Source organism: Peromyscus maniculatus, chromosome 20 (assembly GCF_049852395.1).
Source record: "Peromyscus maniculatus bairdii isolate BWxNUB_F1_BW_parent chromosome 20, HU_Pman_BW_mat_3.1, whole genome shotgun sequence".
In the NCBI taxonomy this organism is placed as follows: Eukaryota; Metazoa; Chordata; class Mammalia; order Rodentia; family Cricetidae; genus Peromyscus; species Peromyscus maniculatus.
In genome coordinates, this window is record NC_134871.1 from 36,809,776 (window position 1) to 36,829,435 (window position 19,660).

Below are 19,660 nucleotides of genomic sequence, written 5' to 3' on the forward strand. Positions count from 1 at the left end.
AGCTGCTGACATTCAGAGAAGTGTCGTCTTTGTATAGGCAGAATATCACCAGTGGCCACCATGGCCTTTTCGACCCCATCCACTGTCCTGTTCTTTGCCTCATCTACTGATCTTGCCCTGCTGTCGACTAGCTCTGTTCTCCAGGGACCTTCCTGGGTCCCCAGTGCTCACAATGGCCCCCTCTGCCGCACAGTTCTGCTCCCATGATGGCCTTACTCTTAATCCATTCCTAGCCTGCTAGTCAACAGCCCCAAATCCTTTCATCGTCTGTTCCTCACACATTCTTGCATGCCAGGAACTCTCTGGACTCTCTCAGTAACACATGAGTCTCCCAAGGATCACCGGGGCTTCCCGAGGGATTTGGTTTGCAAAAGTGAGGAAGCACCTCGGTTGTCAGAGCCCTGTCTTCCCTCCCGGCTCTCCAATGGACACTGTTAGCTGACCTCATGAGAAAACACAGCAGGAGGCCAGGCTCTCCAGCACAGGCCTTCACAGAATGTCTTCAGGCACTTCAGGACCTCACCAATGGCCTCTGGGGACGTCCCTCCCTTCTCCCAAGGTGCAGCTGTGTCAGAAGAGGAAGGGCAGCCTTGCTTCCGGTCCGAAAGAGTCTCACGGGTGGAGGCATGCGCACCTTTGCACAGCTCACACTGTGGGCATGCAGGCAGAGAGCCCTGGGGAAGTGTTCCCAGGCCTGGCTCTGTAGGTCCTGGGCTAGAGCTGGGTTTTCCTGAGCTGATGTCTACAGTATCCAGACACTGAAGAAACAGCAGCAAGAAGCAGGAGACAGAGACAGCCAGTCAGTCAGGAGCTGTCACCAGCCTAAAGAGACGTTTAGAAAGCAAAGGGGAGCAGGCTCTTATCAGTTACCACCTCGGTAGTGACATTCTGTACAGCATGTCTGAACACACTGGTGGCTGTTATATTATATACTCTTAATTTCAGAAAAGACGTGGAGTGGGTGACTTTTGCTAGAGTGACCAGTAGGATTTGTTTAAATTGGCTTTAGTATATGCATAGTGCATTTAATATATTTGTAAGTGCATATGATATGCATAACAGAATGGTATAAAGTAGTACATACTATATACTACTTATGTATATGCATATCATGTAGTACATGAGTACAGTAAGCACACACACACACACATATATATACACATGCATACAATGTGTATGTGTATGTAGAAATACATGCACACATACATACAAGTTCTGCAGCATTTCCGATCTCCTTGCCTCCTGGAGTTTTATACTATTAACTTGCTAACTCTCATAATTACCCTCTAAGTAGGTGTTGTTATCTCAGTTTATAGAGAAAGGGAGTGAGACACAGGAAACGTCAACAGCTGGGTGCGTGCGTTCACTGGACTCACTGCAGCTGGATGAGGGATATGGCCCCTCCCCACCGAACCCAAGACCGGCCATGTTCCTGTTGTTCTTATATCCATCCTCAGGACTGCAAAGGAGAGGAGGTGGGGTGGAGGGGAGCTCGGATGACGCTCCAAGTAGAGGTCTTCAAGGATCACAGCCCCTCTGTGGAGTTCATAGTCAGAACCATTCCACACTAACACCAGGCTTCCTGGTCTCTCACTCGTACCCTCAGGGGCAGATGACATCTGATCTCGTGACAGACGAAAGCAAAGGCGGAGACTGGCACTCCAAAGTGTCACCTTAGCCAAACACTGGCGAGATCCTGCCCAACACTGCTCTCCCCACTAAATTGATTTCTAAGCATTTTTTCCTTAAAATGCTGCGGCTGCCCACCTTATAACCAATTATTACTCTCTGGGGACAATGAAATGAACATTTCAAGAATTCTTCAATACTTTCATCCAGTGCAGTGCGTATTAACAGATCGGCATTACGCCAGCGATACAGTTGGGACCATCCAGATGCAGTGTGGAGGGGCAGCCTATGACAAGCGGAGTGGAGAGCTTCCTTACGCAGCCATGCCACATGCCGGGCACGCCATTTCTCAAGAGGACCTCTTGGCTGGTGTTCCCAGCTGCCCTTCCTGCCACAGGCAAGCCTGTCTCTGTGGCAGTATGTATGGTGTGCCTACAAAGGGCAGGAAGTCTCCTGCAGCTAGAACAAGGGATAACTTCCAGGCCTCGCTAGGTGTGCGGTGCGTGAAGGACCCCTGATGTCCCGCCCTCCATTACTCTTTCTCACATCCATGCCAACGACAGCTGAAGTGTGGCATACACTACAAAGTCTTTCTGGACTTCAGGGCATTTAGCGGAGACAGGGCTATCTGGATTCCACCGGATGGCGGGACTCTTGGAAGCCCCCGAATTTCCACAGAATGTGGGCATTCCCTCCATCATGGTCCAAAGGCACTCACAATCTCACGGAGCCCTGAAGTGCTGTCACCAGGTACACATGGCCTGCAGGCCCAGGCACACACCTAGAGAACCATGAGCCATGCTTGTGCTACTTTTGCCCTGTAGAGTGTCAACAACCCAAGCTGACCCAAAGTGGGTCACAGTCCAGCGTAGCTCATTAACTGCTAGCAGGCATCCTGCCCCCTCCACACAGTAGCCTCTGAAGAGTGCAAGATTGGAGAATGGGCTCTCTTCCTATCAGAAACAAGCTCCCTTCACCCCATTTCCTGCCTCTTCTTTGCCTGACCTCTTCTTGCTCCTGTTCCTCTATGACCTGGACACTGAGCCCCACAGAAAAAAAGATCCATTTGCCTGTCACACAATGCCACCCAGCTGTGGAATCTCCTTGGCTTTTGCCCTGTCTCTCTCCCAGCCTCTTGGGATCATCTTCCAGCTCTTGTTCCCAATCTTCCTAGCTTTGTTCCACAGCAAGGTCACAACTGCAAAGAGGAGGCAGAAATTCTCAAAGCAGTTCAAGTGGCTCACCCCTCCCAGGAACTCATCCCAGGGACACAGTTCAAATAAAGGAAAATGCTCACAACATCCCAGGGCTGGTGACAGTGACCATGACCATGATATACATTGATGTGCATGGCATATAAATACATAACAACAGATAAGGATGGAAACTCCCAGTTTCTACAGCTGCTTGCTGGAATATAACACAACAACCATGAAGTACAATGATTACTCAAGGTGATTCCTGGAATACTCTCAGAGTGACTCTCCTTGACCCAAGCACAGGATTCAAGGCAGGGAGAGATGGTCCCTGACTCCTACAGGCCTCTTTTGAGCACACTGCCCATCTGCAGAGGCTGCTACGTGCAGGGAGCAGATTCTGTTCTAACTGACAACGAGAAAAGCAAGTCTGTGTCTCCAGTCTTAAAGGTCCCTTTCCTGTTTTTTTTTTTTTTTTCTGATGGCCTTTACTCTCGCTCGACACAGAGGGTAACTTTAGTGCTTGGAAAAAGTGTTTACACAAAAACCATTGAGCAACACAGTGACGTGTCTTCCCCGAACAGCCTCTTGGACGTGCTGTGGGATGGAGCACAAAGGCTTGCCAAATGGATCTCAGGCAGGCTGTCTCTGGTACCCACCCTTCTCCTTTTCCTCCTCCTCACCCAGTCATTGATTTCAGGAAGGGCTGAAGGATGCTGGGTTGTGTTTGCTTAAGAAAGTGGGAGGCATGCAGACATGTGAGTGGCGACTATTTGGGCCAGTATCCAGAAAGAGCAAAGGTTCCCAAAGTCAAGACCCCAAGCCCACAAGATACAGGATCTTCTTTTTCCATCCTCCAAAATAGGGCTGAGGTGGTGTCACAGGGTAGCTGGGACCTGAGGAGGTTGAAGAGGAAAGACAGATCGCCCAGAGACCTGCGTGATCCTCACCCACTCAGCTCAGTACACTCCGGATGCTGTGTTTATGGATCTAGCAGGTGGGCCAGCCTGTGGTACTGAGAGCAGTATGAAACAGCCTGGCTTTGGATGGCATTTTCTAGTGCATTGGGGATGTCTAGATGTGCCTGGTCCATCACCCGCCTCAGTGCGGGAAAGGAAAGCCACACTTGTACAGGTTAGCGCTCACAAGGACGAGGAGACACCAGTCCTGCTCCTCCAGGAGCCTGCACAGGGCTGTTCAGGACTGGCTAGGGTGACAACAGATGCCACAAGGAGATGGGGGATGGCAGAGGAGGAGGCCTGGTTGAAGATGGGGTGGGAAGGAAATGGGAGGGGACGATTCCCAGAAGACTGGGCATCGGCATACCCTGAGTTTTGAAGAAGAGATGATGGATGATCATTAGGAGGCAGGGGAAGATGTCCCCCAGCGAGGAAGAGGATATGTAAGCCCCAGGGGCTTGAAGTTCCTGAGACACAGCATGTTCCCATGGGGGCTGGTCACAAGACCTAGGACTTCACAGCTATACCTCTACCCATGGCCACCCCTTTGTTGTGGACTCAAGTTCACAGAAAAAAAAAAAAAAAGAGGCCACACCTATGTTGAAGGTTTTGCAAAACAATTAGTGCTCAGTAATTGTGGGTGGCTGAACTGTTGCCGTCAGAGAGAAAAATATCACGGCCTGGGCTGGGGGTGTAACTCGGGTGGTAACTCAGTGTTCACTTAGCGTGGCTTGGGTTCAGTCCCTGGCATTGCAGAAGCAGGGCATGGGGGTGCATACCTGTCATCTCGGCACTGGGGAAGCGGAGGCAGGAAGAGCAGAAGTTCAAGGTCACCCTCAGCTACCTAGCAAGTTCCAGGCCAGCTTGGCTACATGAGACCCTGTTTCATACAGCAAATATTATGGGCTATGTTTAAGTCTTCTTTATATCCATTTTTTTCAACTACCCCTGTTATCTAAACTAACATTCTTTTAATGTCAAGTGAAACCTTCAGTATGTATCAATACACCACGAGCTTCCACCATCTCAAAGGCTAAGCACGTCACCGGACAGCCTCTGAGGTCTATAGCAGAGAGATTCCACACCGTTGCTCTCACCTGCCCACCTGATGTTCCCACTGAAATCTTGAGTAAACAAACTTTTTTTTTATGACTTTCTTTTTTTCTGTGGCTACAGAGTCCATGTCATCACTTGATGGGGAACCACATCATTTGAGGCAACCTGAATCTGTGTCCCTGATCCATGGTCACTTATATTTGGCTCAGAATAAACTCTGCTTCCCTCTGGAGCAAGAGCTGTACTTCCATCAATACCACCTGATGAATCTTCTGTCTCCTCCTGGCCATCTGAGTGTGCTGTATCTAGAAGGACTCAGCACTCTTCTGTATATTAACTAATTCAGGCTGTCATCAGTGATTCTGCCCATTTCACAGGGAAGGACACTGAGGTCAGGATGATTCGGTGAGTAGCAGAGATGTGATTTGCACCCAGACCACACTAATCACTGCTCTAAAGGTTACATAGATGGACACATGCCTGGGGCTAAGATTATTTGAATATGCCTGAATACCTACCATCTAGGTGTGAGCAGACCCAAAGCTGGTCATTCATGAAGAGTGAAGGACTCCATGTGTGTGGTTGGCTTCTAAAAGCACCTGTGAAATTCCCATGCCCCTGGTGGCCCTCTCTTCCTGCGACACTGGGCTTGGCCACAGTGGTTGGCTGGAAATATTCGCTCCTCCATGAGGGAAAGTGGTGGATCTAAGGGAGGCTGGTGTTGCAAGAGGGAAGGGGCAGGTGACAGCAGAGAGGCCACAAGTGCAGGAACACCCCTGGCCCCGACCTTGAAAAGCTGTTGTGTCTTCAGGAGCAGGACAATGGAACAGGTGCTCGGATGTGTGGGCAAACGAGCCTGCTGTCACAAGCCCAACTGAGGGTATCCAAGCCAGAGCCAGAACTCACCATCGCCAGCCCTCACTCTTCATTGTTTTCTGTACATACATGGGGCTGCCCCCTTAGCATCTAACACCCGGAACATCCCAGCGTCCTAGGAAAAACTCTACATGGACTCATGGTGAATGATTCCATTCTAAGTTGTATTTTCTTTAACGCTGTTCCTGAGCTTGGCCATTCAGGCTATTTTCCTGAGTATTAGAAGCTATAAAAGAATTAGAAACAAGGATCCCGGAGAGGCAGCAGAGCTGGTGGGCAAGGCTCTGGAAACACACAGCAACTTCAAAGCCCAGCTCAGCCATGTATGTGCCTGGGGGTACGTTACTCAACCACCCCGTGCCTCTGTTCCATAAAAGGCTTATGCAGTCTGGAGTTATCTCTAAGGAAACCCTATACAAAGTCACATATTTAAAACAAAATACAAGCTCTTGATAAGTGGGGGTGCGCCTGGCTTATCCGTAGCTTGTTCCCACATTGATGGACCATGTGTTTTGAGAAATGACCTCCAACCAAGCCTTTGGAGGTACTCCCACATGCTCTACCCACACTCAGCTCAGGACTTCTGTAGTTCAGCTGGTCTTTAGGATACAGCCCAGAAGTGGGATCACCAGGTCAGTGTCTTAGTTACTTTTCTGTTGCTATGAACAGACACCACAATCAAAGCAACTCCTTTGAAAGAACACATCTAATTAGAGTTAGAGTTTTTAAGGGTTAACTCATGATCATCAAGACAAGAAGCAGATAGGCATGGTGCTGGAGCAATAGCTGAGAGTTTTATGTGCTGATCTGAAGGCAATAGGCAGAGAGAGAGAGAGAGAGAGAGAGAGAGAGAGAGAGAGAGAGAGAGAGAGAGAGAGAGAGAGAGAGAGAGAGAGATCTGGGCCTGGTGTGGGTTTTTGACACCTCAAAGTTCATCCCCAGCAGCATACTTCCTCCAACCAGGCCACACCTTCTAATCCTCCTCCTCCTCCTCCTCCTCCTCCTCCTCCTCCTCCTCCTCCTCCTTCTCCTTCTCCTTTTTCCTTTTTGTTTCTGTTTTGTTTTTTGAGACAAGGTTTCTCTGTGTAGTTTTGGTACCTGACCTGAATTTCCCTCTGTAGACCAGGCTGGCCTCGAACTCACAGAGATCCACCTGGCTCTGCCTCCCAAGTGCTGGGATTAAAGGTGCATGCCACTGCAGTACGGCCCTCCTAATTCTTCTAATCTTTCTCAAACAGTTACACGCCCTGGTGACTAAGCATTCAAATACATGGACCTCTGGGGGCCAGGTCATTCTCAAACCACCACAGTTGGCCTGAAGACAGACTGTATTATTGAACACCCCATCAACACAAAAGGAACAAAAGACTTTACCCCATCTCATCAGCCAGAAAATAAAGACAGGAACACCCATGTTACCAAACACTAGTGTGGATGTTCCTGTCCTTCCAATGCCCTTCCTTCTGAGCATATGTCCAGGCATTAGCTGATGACCTGTTCCCCACCTACAGACTCCAGAAACCCAGGAGAGAAGGCCTGATAGTCCCTCAGCTGCAAATCCACTGGAGACGGAGACTGGCCCACACCAGGAGAGTGGTACCCCATCCCCAGAGCACCCCACTTATCAAGGCTTATATTTTATTTTAAATCTATGACTTAATATATTATTTCTTTACAGAGAACTTCAAACTGTACATGGCTCAGGCTCCACAAAGCCAGAACTACGCCCTGTGCCTGCTACTAACTGGTGGATCTATCTAGTTCTCCTGCCTGGGTTATCAGCATGCCAGGGGTATGATGCCTGCTGACTCCTTTCACCTCCAGGAGAGTGAGCACAGACAGAAACAAAGGCTATCTTCTTTTTTACTCACTCATCCACTGGCTTCATGCATTAAATCCCTTGTACAAGCTCCTTCGCCATCCGACAGCCTTTTGGGACATGCAAAGATGCCCCCAGGGAAGGGGCACCTGCTCTTGACACTGCCACTTTCTTCTCAAAGGCTATCAATAAAGGAAATTCCCCAAGGTCCACTCCACCCAGGTCAGGATCTGGGGACCGCCACCATGCCCTCTTATCTCAGCTCCTGGGAGCCCGGTCTGCAGGCTGTCTCTGGTCTGACTGATAACACAGCCTGTTGTTTTTAGAGGAAATAACTCAGCCCTGAGAGCTCTCGTGCACGTGACCCTGCCTGAATGTGTGGGGGCGGGGAGAGGCCTGGCTCTCTACAGGGCCCTACGAAGGAAGAAACACTCCTGTCATGAGATAGACGGTCCTGGTCTTCTCTCCAGTGTTTCTCACCCATCAGCAGTGGGGTCAGGCTCACCACAGGCACCTGCACGGACCTCTGGTGCCCACACACTTGCAGGGCCCCATAACCGTGAGCTTCTGCCCATGATCCTGCCACTTCCATGCCCACCTCCTTGCTCCCCTTTGCCACTCCTGGCTAGGATGCCAACTCTCCATGTCTTGGTCGAGAACAGCACCCGGCACATCCAAGAACTCAGAAACACTTGTGGCTACATGAGGGAAACTAGTGTCTGTCCAGTGATGTTGGGAATACAGCTGTGCTTAAGTTAAGGCTTCCTTGCTCATGCAGCTCCACCAGGTCAGTGCAGGACAAGGGAAGAGAATCCTCAAGTCTTTCTCCCTCTCTGAGCTCAGGACAAGAAGCCACATGCTGCGTTCACACTGTGTTCACACACTGCGAAGTGTGATCTGTGTACTTTCCTTTACAAGACCGTGTCTGGGTGCTCTGGACCATATACATGGGTCATATATGGGAGAGGTATCCATCAACAGGGTCCAGATGGCCACTGCCAGGGCCTGAGACCTGTAAGCACGGGGGAAAAAACACTTTCCCACTTGTGGTAGTGTGAATGGAATTGGTCCCCATCAACTCACAGGGAGTGGCACTATTAGGAGGTATGGCTTTACCTCCTAATATGGAGGTATGGAGTAGGTATGGTCCTATTGGAGGAAGTGAGTCATTGTGGAGGCAGGCTTTGAGGTTTCCTATGCTCAAGATATGCCCAGTGTCTAAGACCATTTCCTGTTACCTTCTGATCAAGATGAAGCCAGCACCATGTCTGCCTGCATGCCGCCATGCTCCCCGCCATGATGATAATGTGCTGAACCTCTGAACTGTAAGCAAGCCCCCCAGTTAAATGTTTTCCTTTATAATAGTGGCCACGATCGTGGTGTCTCTTCACAACAATAGAAACCCTAACTAAGACACCATTGTTAAAGTTTGGAGGTGAAATGGCCTCTATAGTCATACATATTTGAATCATTGGTCCACAGCTGGTGGCTCTGTTTGGGGAATTATGGAACCTTTAAGATGTGGCTGTGGAGGCCGGGCAGTGGTGGCGCATGCCTTTAATCCCAGCACTCGGGAGGCAGAGGCAGGTGGATCTTTGTGAGTCCGAGGACAGCCTGGGCTACAGAGTGAGTTCCAGGACAGGCTCCAAAGCTACACAGAGAAACCCTGTCTTGAAAAACAAAAACAAAAAACAAACAAACAAACAAACAAAAAAATGTGGCTATGGAACCTTCTGAAAGATACAGCTTCATAGGAGGAAGTCGTGGCACTGTGTATGGGGGGGTGGTGTGTGTATGTGTAAGTGTGTGTGGGGGGGAGGTATGTGTGTGTGGTGGTGGGGTTGGGGTGGGTGGGTGTAGGTGGGGGTGGAGAGTACATGTGTGTGTGTGTATGTGGGGGGGTTATAGGTTACAGCTCAGCTCCAGTTCCTGCCCCGACTCTCTCTCCAGCTTCTAGGTCTGCCCAGATGTGAGCAAGCTTCTGCTGCCAGAGCTGAAGCCATTCCTGTCACTTGTCTTCACCACCAAGGTGTCCCCTTAAACCGTAAGCCAAAATAAACCCACCTTCCTTTCGGTCGCTTCCGTCGGGTATCTGGTGACAGCAAGAAGGGACGTGTCTGTGACACTCACCCCTTGCTCTGGGTTTTCTTTCTCATCTATGAAGCCTTCCTGGGGCCTTTCCATCCGAGCACAGTGGCCAAGACGGGTGCTCACTGTGAGTGGCCGCTCTCCGTGGCTGTGCAATGTGGCATGACTGACAGTTCAGTAAGTGTGGTAGTTGGGAGTAGTACTGAGCCATTTAATATCAATATAGACTGGAATTTCATGGATGTTCCAGCTTCATCAGCAAGAACTCCTGACGCGGTGACTATGCAGATATGTCAACTTGATGAGGTTTAGAACTGCCATAGAAGCAAACCCCTGGGCATGTCTTTATTGGGGTGGGGGGAGCTTCTAGGTTGAATTAGTTGAAGCGGGAATGGGTATGCCTACCCTAATCGTGGTGGTACCCATGCATGGGCTGGAGTCTTGAACTAAATCAGAAGGAGAGAGCAAGCTGAGGACTGGCATTCATCTCCCGCTGCTTCCTGACTGTGGATGCCACGTGACCAGCTGCCTCACGCTCCTGATACCATAACTTCTCTGCCACAATAGACTGACTATACCTCAAACCGTGAGCTAGAATAAGCCCTTTCTTAAGCTGCTTTTGTCAGTAAGGAGAAAAGTTACCAGTAATAATCTGGAAGATGTGTACAGATGTGGATGTGTATTTATGCGTATATAAACGTGTGTGCTTGTCTTACACAGATATACACATCTTTGCTAGTGCTCAGCTTAGAAGGTAGGGTAGGAAGGCATACACGCAGGACCTCACTGTGGCTGCCACACCCTTCTCCCGAGAGGCTTCAAGGCACTGACAGAACACTGATTCCACAGAACAGACAGGCCATCTTCAGATCTAGATGCCCGGGACAGAAAGCAAGTGGGTCTCATCAGGTTTGTCCTCAGAGCCATCGCATAACACTGGATGTAGAATGCAGCAGTGACAGGTCAGGCCTTATTTGTAGTGACGGCCACTTGTCATGGAAGCATGTTCACAGTTCAGGTGTCTCTTGTGAGTTTCCACGGGAACTGCAAAGCTCTCTCTCCATGAGAAGCCAGCGTGCTCTGTACTTCACAGGGAGGATGCGTCCCCTCTGTGGGCAATGCTCCACATGGCAGGCAGGCCACACTACAAAGAGTCTAAGAAAACAGGGCACCTCCCCTTGCTCTGCTACATAACCCACAGGAGAGCCTGGAAAACACAGGGCATGTCTCGTCCCCAATCCAATCCCTCAACATAATTCCAAGTGTGGAAAAGACAGCCTATTTTTCTCATCGCCCAGTGCAACCCACAGCACAGCCTCGTGGGTGAGTTTGGAAAAGACAGCACATCTCCCTCATGTGGGGGACATCAGTCACTCACCTCAGGAGGCTGGGCCACTGTCTGCCTCTGGCTCACCGATACAACTGCCCGGCTGCACAGCTCTGAACCGTTCTCAGCACAGCCCTGGCAGGTGCCAGTTCCTTCTTGATGGCATTTTCAGTTCATCAAAGTCAAGTCTGAAAATGGAACGCAGAGAGGAAGTACAAGTTAGTGTTGGCATTAGATCCCATCTGAGGCCTTTCTGATATGACTCCAGTCAATGACAAGGACTCCACTCACTGACAAGCCCACCCACACATTCCCACTACACAGGGGATTCCAGCAGCACTATTGTCCCATGATCAGAGTAAGGAGAACAAAACAACCAACTCAGATCTCCTGCTTGCAAGGGGTGGGAGACACCGCTTGCCAGGCAATGGGACACAGGTTGTAAGGGGCACTTGGGAGAACAGAGGAGGAAGCGACCGAGTTGGTCTGCAAGAAGGATGTGAAAGGAAAGGGGCATAGGATGTTAGCAGGACCACACATGAGATGTCACTTTTTTGTTTGTTTGTTTGTTTTGTTTTTTTGAGACAGGGTTTCTCTGTGTAGCTTTGCACCTTCCCTGGAACTCACTTTGTAGCCCAAGCTGGCCTCGAACTCACAGAGATCCACCTGTCTCTGCCTCCCATGTACTGGGATTAAAGACATGAGCCACCATCACCTGATGAGATGTCACTTTTATAAGTCTTAAGAGAAGGATCCACAAGGACCAGGAAAAACAATGCAATCGGGAAAGTTTAAGAGGATTATTGAATAATTAGTGGGTAACAGTGGAGACTCACTGGGCTTTTGCTGGTCTCCAGCTCTGAAACACATTCCTGACATCACCAAGGTCATCGTCCCAAAGATTCCCATATTATGAATTTGGAGAGCATGCAAATTAGCCTAGTACAACAAGGGCAGTAGAGAACAGGAACCCGTCTACACTGTCCCACCATGGCCACCATTGCAGAGAGGGTCCCAATTTTCCCAGACCATTGGTATTCACAGCGGTTCTGCCTTCTCTCACAAGTGGAGGCCATTTCTCCACGTTTTGATCCTGTGATTGACTTTACGGTAGTAAATGGATGCAGATGGAGCACAAGGGCTCAAATACTGAATGCGACAGGAACTGGGGTGTTAGCAGTAGAGCACATACTACTCAGTATTCAGGAGGCCCCAGGTTCCACTCTCAGAATACATACACCCAAAACAGTATTCATGCAACAAATCCACTTCCTCACTGGAGGGGCTCATTCTGCCACCACATTAACTGGCCTTGGACAGGCCTAGGGAGGATATATAAACCATCATGGATAGGCTTTGGTCTCCCTGGCTTCCTCAGGTAAACATTAGATTTGCTCATAAGGATGTCAGATATAATGAGTCCCGGCCAAACTAAGTAGATCAGAAGTATGCATCCACCCAGAATCAGGAAAATGAGAGTAATGGGCTGGATCGGGCCCTGGGGTTTGGACGATGTATCTTTCCGGGAAGCCCTGCTAATCACGTACCCACCCTGTACCTCTCCATAGCAGTTCATGGCAAATTAGGAAGGAAGCTAGCCTACGGACGATAGTGAGGAGAAAGATCTGGGACCAGAGGAGTGGGGAGGAGATTCAAGAGTTGTTTCAGGTGAAGAATTGGCAGATAACTGATCAACAGAAGCCAGCTGTGTCTAAAGGCTTAGGTCTAGTTCTGGAAACCACATACGGTGTTGACTATAAACAGTCTGTCGGGAGCTGCCGCTGGGGCAGGATGTTTACGGGGAAGACAGCGGAAGGGACATAAGCAGAAGGGCTCAGAGTCTCAATAGTGGAAAAAAAAAAACAAAAAACCTTCTCCTTCCGGTCCTATCTTGAGTGAGCTGCAGGGGAGGGGCCGCCAGCCCCAGCCCCAGCCCCAGCCCCTTGACCATCTGGCCACCACGACCTCCACTGAGTGAGTCTTACTTCTCATCAACAGCTGGAAGGAGCCTTGGCTACCATTATAAGCTAGAAGGACCTTGCTCTCCAGCAACAACTGGAGGGAGTCTTGCCTCTTAGCATCTGTTGGAGGAAGCCTCAACTCTCTCAGCAGTATCTAAAATAGGTCTTGTTGACCTTAACCTGATTTCCACACCTCACTGGCTGGCACAATCTACTTTATTCTTGCCCTTTCTACCCACCCCTCACATTCCAGTTTACATAGGGCACTTCCCAGGATCCCTCTGCTGACTCCCAGACAGAGACATTGCCACTGTAGCCCCTGGCATCTGTACTTCTACAAAATGCTTCCCTGCATCACTAACCCCTGAAGGGAGGGGGTGTCTGACTCTCCTCAGAGTTCCTAGTGTGGTATATAGGGAAGTTAATTACTATTACTTTTTCTTTCCTTTCTTTTTTTTTTTTTTTTTCAGTGCTGGGGATCAAACCCTGGGTCTCATGGACACAAGCTGGCCTAGAGGTCTTTTTTCCTTACCCTGGGCTGCCCACTGTTCCCTTTGCTTCACCCACTTATTGTCTATTTACTTTTTAATACAGCACAGGTTTACTCAACACCAGGCCTCTCCTCAGTCTGCTGTCACTGTTCTCCCTAGAAGGAGCCCCTTGGTGGAGGAGAGGCCATACTTGGCCAGCAGGGTGTCCCCACCCACTCTTGTTACCTATTAGATGCATATACAATTTTATATATTTTATATACAATACTGAGGAGGCACTTGGTGATTGTTAAATGAATGAATGAACAAGAGATGAAGCTCCAAGTATCAACTGGAGTAGGGCTACTTTACACTGTAATAGATGCCTGTACTTGAGTTTGGACCTTAATATAGGTTATACCTTACTGAACAGTTGAAAAACATCATGACAGAAAGGCCTGCATGTGTGTATATGTATGTATGTATGTATACACACACACACACACACACACACACACACACACACACATATATATATATATATCTCCCTGGAGATAATATTTAATTGTTCTATTTCTTAAGACATAAGGGAGAAAGTTGAGAATCACTTTAAGATGGAACCCTGCTTCCCACTGAGCCTCTATCTACAGACTGGCACCTGTGAGCACCAAGCTAAGACCAGGGATCTCATGAAAGCAATACAACCCACCCAGATCCAGTTCCTTCCTTGGTCTGGACATGGCTGGTTTGAATCCAAAATATCTCCTGAAGTCTTGTAGGTCAAAGGCTCCGGTATCAGCTGATGAGACTCGGGGAAGTGAATGGATCTCAAGGGGCCTGCCTTTATCCAAGGATACATCCACTGATGGATTTCTAATGTAATGCCCTTATTGGGAGATGATGGAAAGTAGGACATGGGGCCTGGTCAGAGGAAGGAGGTCACTGGCCGTGTGCCTTCAAAGGCAGTACCTTTCTCTTCCCCTGCACCTATCTCCCTCAGCTTCCTGGCAGCCCTGAGCTGAGTGGCCTCCTTTTGTCCCATGATCCCACGGGTTCTGCCTCACTGCAGGCCCACTGCCATGGAATCAGCCACAATGGATGGAAACCTCAGCAACTATGGGCCAAACTAACCTCCCCACTCAGGTGGCTCTTCTCAGACATTTCCTCAAAGGGCTGAGGAACAAAAAGCACCTCTAGGCATCTGCTCCGGTCACGTCCCACAGTCTCAGCTGCTCAATTTCGCTGTCCTAGTACTGAGGTCTCAAACACAGAGAAAGTCTGCTGCTGATGCCAAGAATAGCCAGTTCATTACTGTGACTCCACATGCCCGTATTTCTTAGCACAAGTCCCCCCAAAAACTTTGCTGAAAGGCCACCTTGCACCTCTGTCCCCACCAAGCCCTGATGGCATGCCTCTATTTGTCCAGGCTGAAGCTTCCAGGAGGACTTCCAACGGAGTCGACAACTAAATCCTCACCATTGAAACATCACTGGTGGATGTCCAGACACTCCACATATGAGCCTCACACCCAGGAAAACTCAGACATAATACTTATTCTCTATGGGGTCAGGAACAGCTTCCCAAGACTACAGACAGGAAATCCAAGTTCCAAGAGAGTGGCTTCCTCAAGGCTGAAGACTGGCCCCTCTATTACCCGGCTGGTTCACTGAGTCCGTGGAGTGAAGAGTGTACAGTCCAGGTCATGTCAACTTGATCAAGGCAACTCACCTCTTCATCCTGTCCATCTCCCAGGCAGCATGAGTACCAACCCAAGCTGCTGGATTCCAACCAGGACAGTTAGAGACAGGAAAAGCATTTACTGACTAACCGGAGCATAGATTAGAGCAAATTCCAGCTAAACAAATCATGGTTATGTTCTTCTGTGTTTTTATTCCCTGCCCTGGACCCGTAAGTCATTCTTTCTTTGACCCTATTAGTGCATCCACTATTCACAGCCCCCGCACGACACCAGACATGCCTTTCTACCGCACAGTATTATACAGTAAATCTCACAAGAGACTGTTCTCCAATTTTGTGCCTTCTCAGAGTAGGGCAGGAAACTGGAAATAAAACTCAACATCATTCCTGGAGAGACAGAGACAGTTCATTTAATAAATCATAACTCTTTCCCTCCAAGCAGAAAATGATTGTCTGGATAACTTTTAATGTTGTCTGGCCCGATACGATCACTGCATTTATGAATTACAGGACTCTTTACTCAGGGGGCCAGGGGCATGTCATGTTCTGACACAGCATGGATGCTTCGGGGTGTGCCCCAGGGAAGGGCAATCCAGTCAAGTGTGTGATTTTTAGAGAAGCAGCTTTTCTCAGATTTACTGGTGGGTAAGATGCGAAGTACACCTGCTTCAACGGTCTTGCAGGGAGGGCTGTGTGGGAAAGTAGATGAGTGAACAAGAGCTTGGGGGCCTGGGAGAGGGATCAGGGAGTAAAGGGCTTTCGGCACAAGCATGAAGACTGACTTTGGATCCTCAGAATCCACATAAGAGCCAGGCACTGTAGTGTACGCCTGTAACCCCAGTGCTAAGCAAAGACAGACAGGTCTGCAGGACTTGGTGGCCAGCCAGCCTAACTGAAATAGTGAGTTGCAGGTTCAGTGGGAGACTCTGTCTCAAAGAATAAGGTGTCGATATATCCAAGGAGACAATCAGTGTTAGCTCTGGCCTCCACAAAGAGGCGCATGCACATGAATGCACAACCTAAACAGAAAATCCAAAGAATTAAAATTATGTAAAAAGAACATGAAATCACTTTGATAAAACTAAACAAAGCAGTAGTGGGAATAGGAGGTGATGTCTTTAAGTGCTGACTGGCACTTGGTTAAACTGTCCTTCATTTTGTGTGTGTGTGTGTGTGTGTGTGTGTGTGTGTGTGTGTGTGTGTGTGTGTGTACTGTCAGTTTTTTATCATTTTGAGCAAGAATATATATGGACGCTTGGGATTAAGCAACTTGCTCATATGACTAGCACAGTCAGGAATCCAAAATAGAAACCAATGCATAGCAAAACTCACTTGTACAGGCCAGAACCAGCATAATTTAGTTCATCATGTGACCTTTTTTTTTTTTTTTTTTTTTGGTTTTTCGAGATAGGGTTTCTCTGTGTAGCTTTGCGCCTTTCCTGGAACTCACTTGGTAGCCCAGGCTGGCCTTGAACTCACAGAGATCCGCCTGGCTCTGCCTCCCGAGTGCTGGAATTAAAGGCGTGCGCCACCACCACCCGGCTTCATGTGACCATTTATAAGGCTCAACGGGGCTGTGTCACGCACTACTTTGCCCTAGTGAGACCACCAGTAGACTTTTGGGCACTGCCTTCCAGAAGTGCACTGTGGAGGGAGGGGACACAGACTCAGACACAAGGAGCCGTATCACTCTCTACCCTGCGGGAGACTATGAACGGACAAGTCATTTCCTAACTAGAGTCCTGTCCCAGACATGATGTTCCTGGACAATGGGATCAACATGATGATGAGGGTCTGGCTGCATCTGAGTGCCAAAGGGGTGACTTTCTGAGGAGTAAGTGCAGACAGAGAAGTTAGCGAGAGCTGGGGGCGAGGGGAGACCTAGAAGTCAGTGTAGGTGCCACAGGCTGATGCAGAGGGTGTAGACAAGCTGCCCGGAGAACATGAGGACAGCTCTCCTCTGGGTATGAGAGTGGCACTCTCACATGAATCTGGACCGACTTGAGGTAAGAAGCCACAGACTCCTTAGCTTGGCAGTGCTGTTTTCTAACTTGAAGCCTCCATACCTAAAAAAGGCTCCACACACTGGACTCCTCACAGTGATGTGTATTTTTGAATCTGAAAGTCAAATGCTGAGGTCTGGCTACTCTGAGGGAGAAATATTATCACTAACAACAGTGGCTATGGTTGAGCCTGGCAAGGGAGGCTGGCGCCATGCTAAACACGTCATGTGCATAATTTCTCTCCACCTTGGTTATATAACTCTGAACCTTTCTAGTCCACCCCTATTTCAGAGATGTGGAAAACTGAGGGCGTGAAGTAGCTCCATAATTTATTCAAGACCACACAGAAATGGGTGGAGGTGAAATTCAAAGCCAGGGCTCTGCTGGATAGGATACTCCAACATTCACATTGAGACCTGAGCCTTACCCTGACTCCAATTGCAAAGACAGATGTGTAGAAACACGGCTGTGAAGTGAAACCTGCTTCATCCCCCAGCTCATGACCTCCACCTTGAGTACGGTGCCCACCCTACCTAATCATTCTGCTGACATTGGCTTTGTAGAGACCGCTTGGCCAGGCAGCCCATCTAAGAGAACACTGAAACAGCCCATTTATTCCTCCAGCAGCAGGGCAGGATCCCAGCTTCAGCACCCAAGTCTCTAAATCTTGTTTTGAGCATCCTCTGACTGCTCCTACCTCCTAAGCCTGACTTTTCTTGTCTGCAAGGTAGAACAGGTGAGAACAGTGGTCATAAAGAAGGAAGGATGCATGCCTTTCTCTGTTGTCATTGGCCGGCAGGCAGGCGGAGGGTCTAGAACCTCGGTGCCTCAACCTCCTCCTCCGGGGATTTGGATGGGGATGGAGTTAGTTCCAGACTCTGAATAGGACACTCCTGACCTGAGCTGGTTTCCAGAAGAAGTGGCAGCAGCCTGAGTTGTTCTTCTCTGGGCATCAGGTGCAGCTCAGGGTATGTCCTCATCATCTCCTGAGGATGCTGGGGAGCTGCGAGAGGAGACATGGCAATGTTTTCTAGCCAACCTCTCTTTAAAGGAGGAGCTTTGTGAAGCCAATCTTGTGAATGGGAGAAGATGGAATAAGGAACGGGGAAATAAAGGGAGGGGAGGAGGGGGGAGGGAGGGTGGGAGTGAGTGAGGGAGGGAAGAAAGCTTTGCCTATGATCATGGAAACCTTGGATTTAGCCTCTGCTGCAGGTCTCCTGGAGTGCCACCACCACCATCCTACTTTTGGTTCTCAACAGTACAGCTCAGTAGATGGGGGAGGAGGACTGTTTGTCTCTGATCCTTTTCTGATTGAAAAAACGAGGTGCAGAGAGGTAGAGATGTATAGAGAAATGAGCAAGGGGGGACTCAATACAGCAAGAGATGGAATTACTGCCTACCCCCCTTCAGACTCAGTGTATTAGAAGACAAGTTGGTAGAGAAGGTACTTAATAGCCCCAACTGCCTGTCCTGCCCTGGATGGAGACTAGGGTGTGGTGGTATTGTGTTCACCAAAATATTGTGTACCTTAATAAACTTACCTGGGGTCAGAGAACAGACAAGCCACTAGTTAGTCAGTGATAGCACATGCCTTTAATCCTAGCATTCCAGAGATAGAAATCCCTCTGGATCTCTGTGAGTTCAAGGCCACATTGGAAATAGCCAAGCATGGTGGCTTTAATCCCAGAAAGCCAGCCTTTAATCCCAGGGAGTGGTGGTAGAAAGTAGAAAGATATATAAGGCGTGAGGACCAGAAACTAGAGGCTTTTGGCTGGTTAAGCATGTGGCTGGTTAAGCTTTCAGGCTTTGGAGCAACACGGTTCAGCTGAGATTCATTGGGATGAGGACACAGAAGCTTCCAGTCTGAGGAAACAGGACCAGCTGAGGAATTGGCAAGGTGAGATAGCTGTGGCTTGTTCTGTCTCTCTGATCTACCAGCATGGACCCCAATAACTCGCCTCGGGCTTGATTTTATTAATAAGACCTTTTAAGATTCCTGCTACACTAGGGTTTTGACTAATTTCCATGCCTCAGCCTCTCACTGTGAAAACATCAATAACAAGTGTGTCCCCAACCCTACCCAGAAGGAGAAAGGAACGAACCAGAACAGCCAACCAGTGCATTCATTCCCTGGTAGGTGCTTACAGAGATAAGGGGCAAGACAGAAGCAGGCTGGAACACACAAAGGCCAACACAGACTCACTCAGGGTGTGGAAGTGTCCTCTGAGAAGGGTCAGTGGGGTGGCAGCCTGGCAGAGCCACATGAGGCCTGCTCCTAGGCCCACTCTGATGTGTGAGGCAGGCAAGACAGGGATACCATACGGACGGACACTACCACTAAAGGGGCGGAGCAAACACCCCTGAGGGTGGCCTGGGCTGAATGAAGTGTGCAGCCCTGAGGCTGTTTGGCCCTCTCACCTGCCTCTGACATCAACCAACACACTCTGAAGTCTTAAACCCAGGAGAGCCCCTGCCTGCTGCCTCCTCTGGAAAGTCCCCCTCTTTCAAAAGATGTGTGAGGCCTGGTTTTCTACCCCATGGAGCCTCTGTGGACAGAGAGGTCCCTACATGTGGAGTG

General features: G+C 49.2%; 1 protein-coding gene across 5 annotated transcripts in view; it reads right to left on the reverse strand.

The window, feature by feature from the left end:
- The window catches only part of St3gal1 (ST3 beta-galactoside alpha-2,3-sialyltransferase 1), a 76,722-nt gene that overhangs the window by 43,754 nt on the left and 13,308 nt on the right, over positions 1 to 19,660 (reverse strand). For all 5 annotated transcript variants that reach the window (XM_042265370.2, XM_076556006.1, XM_076556004.1 and 2 more), the window contains exon 2: positions 11,002 to 11,138. The gene's annotated coding sequence lies outside the window, so the exon portion shown is untranslated. The remainder of the gene's footprint in view (positions 1 to 11,001; positions 11,139 to 19,660) is intronic.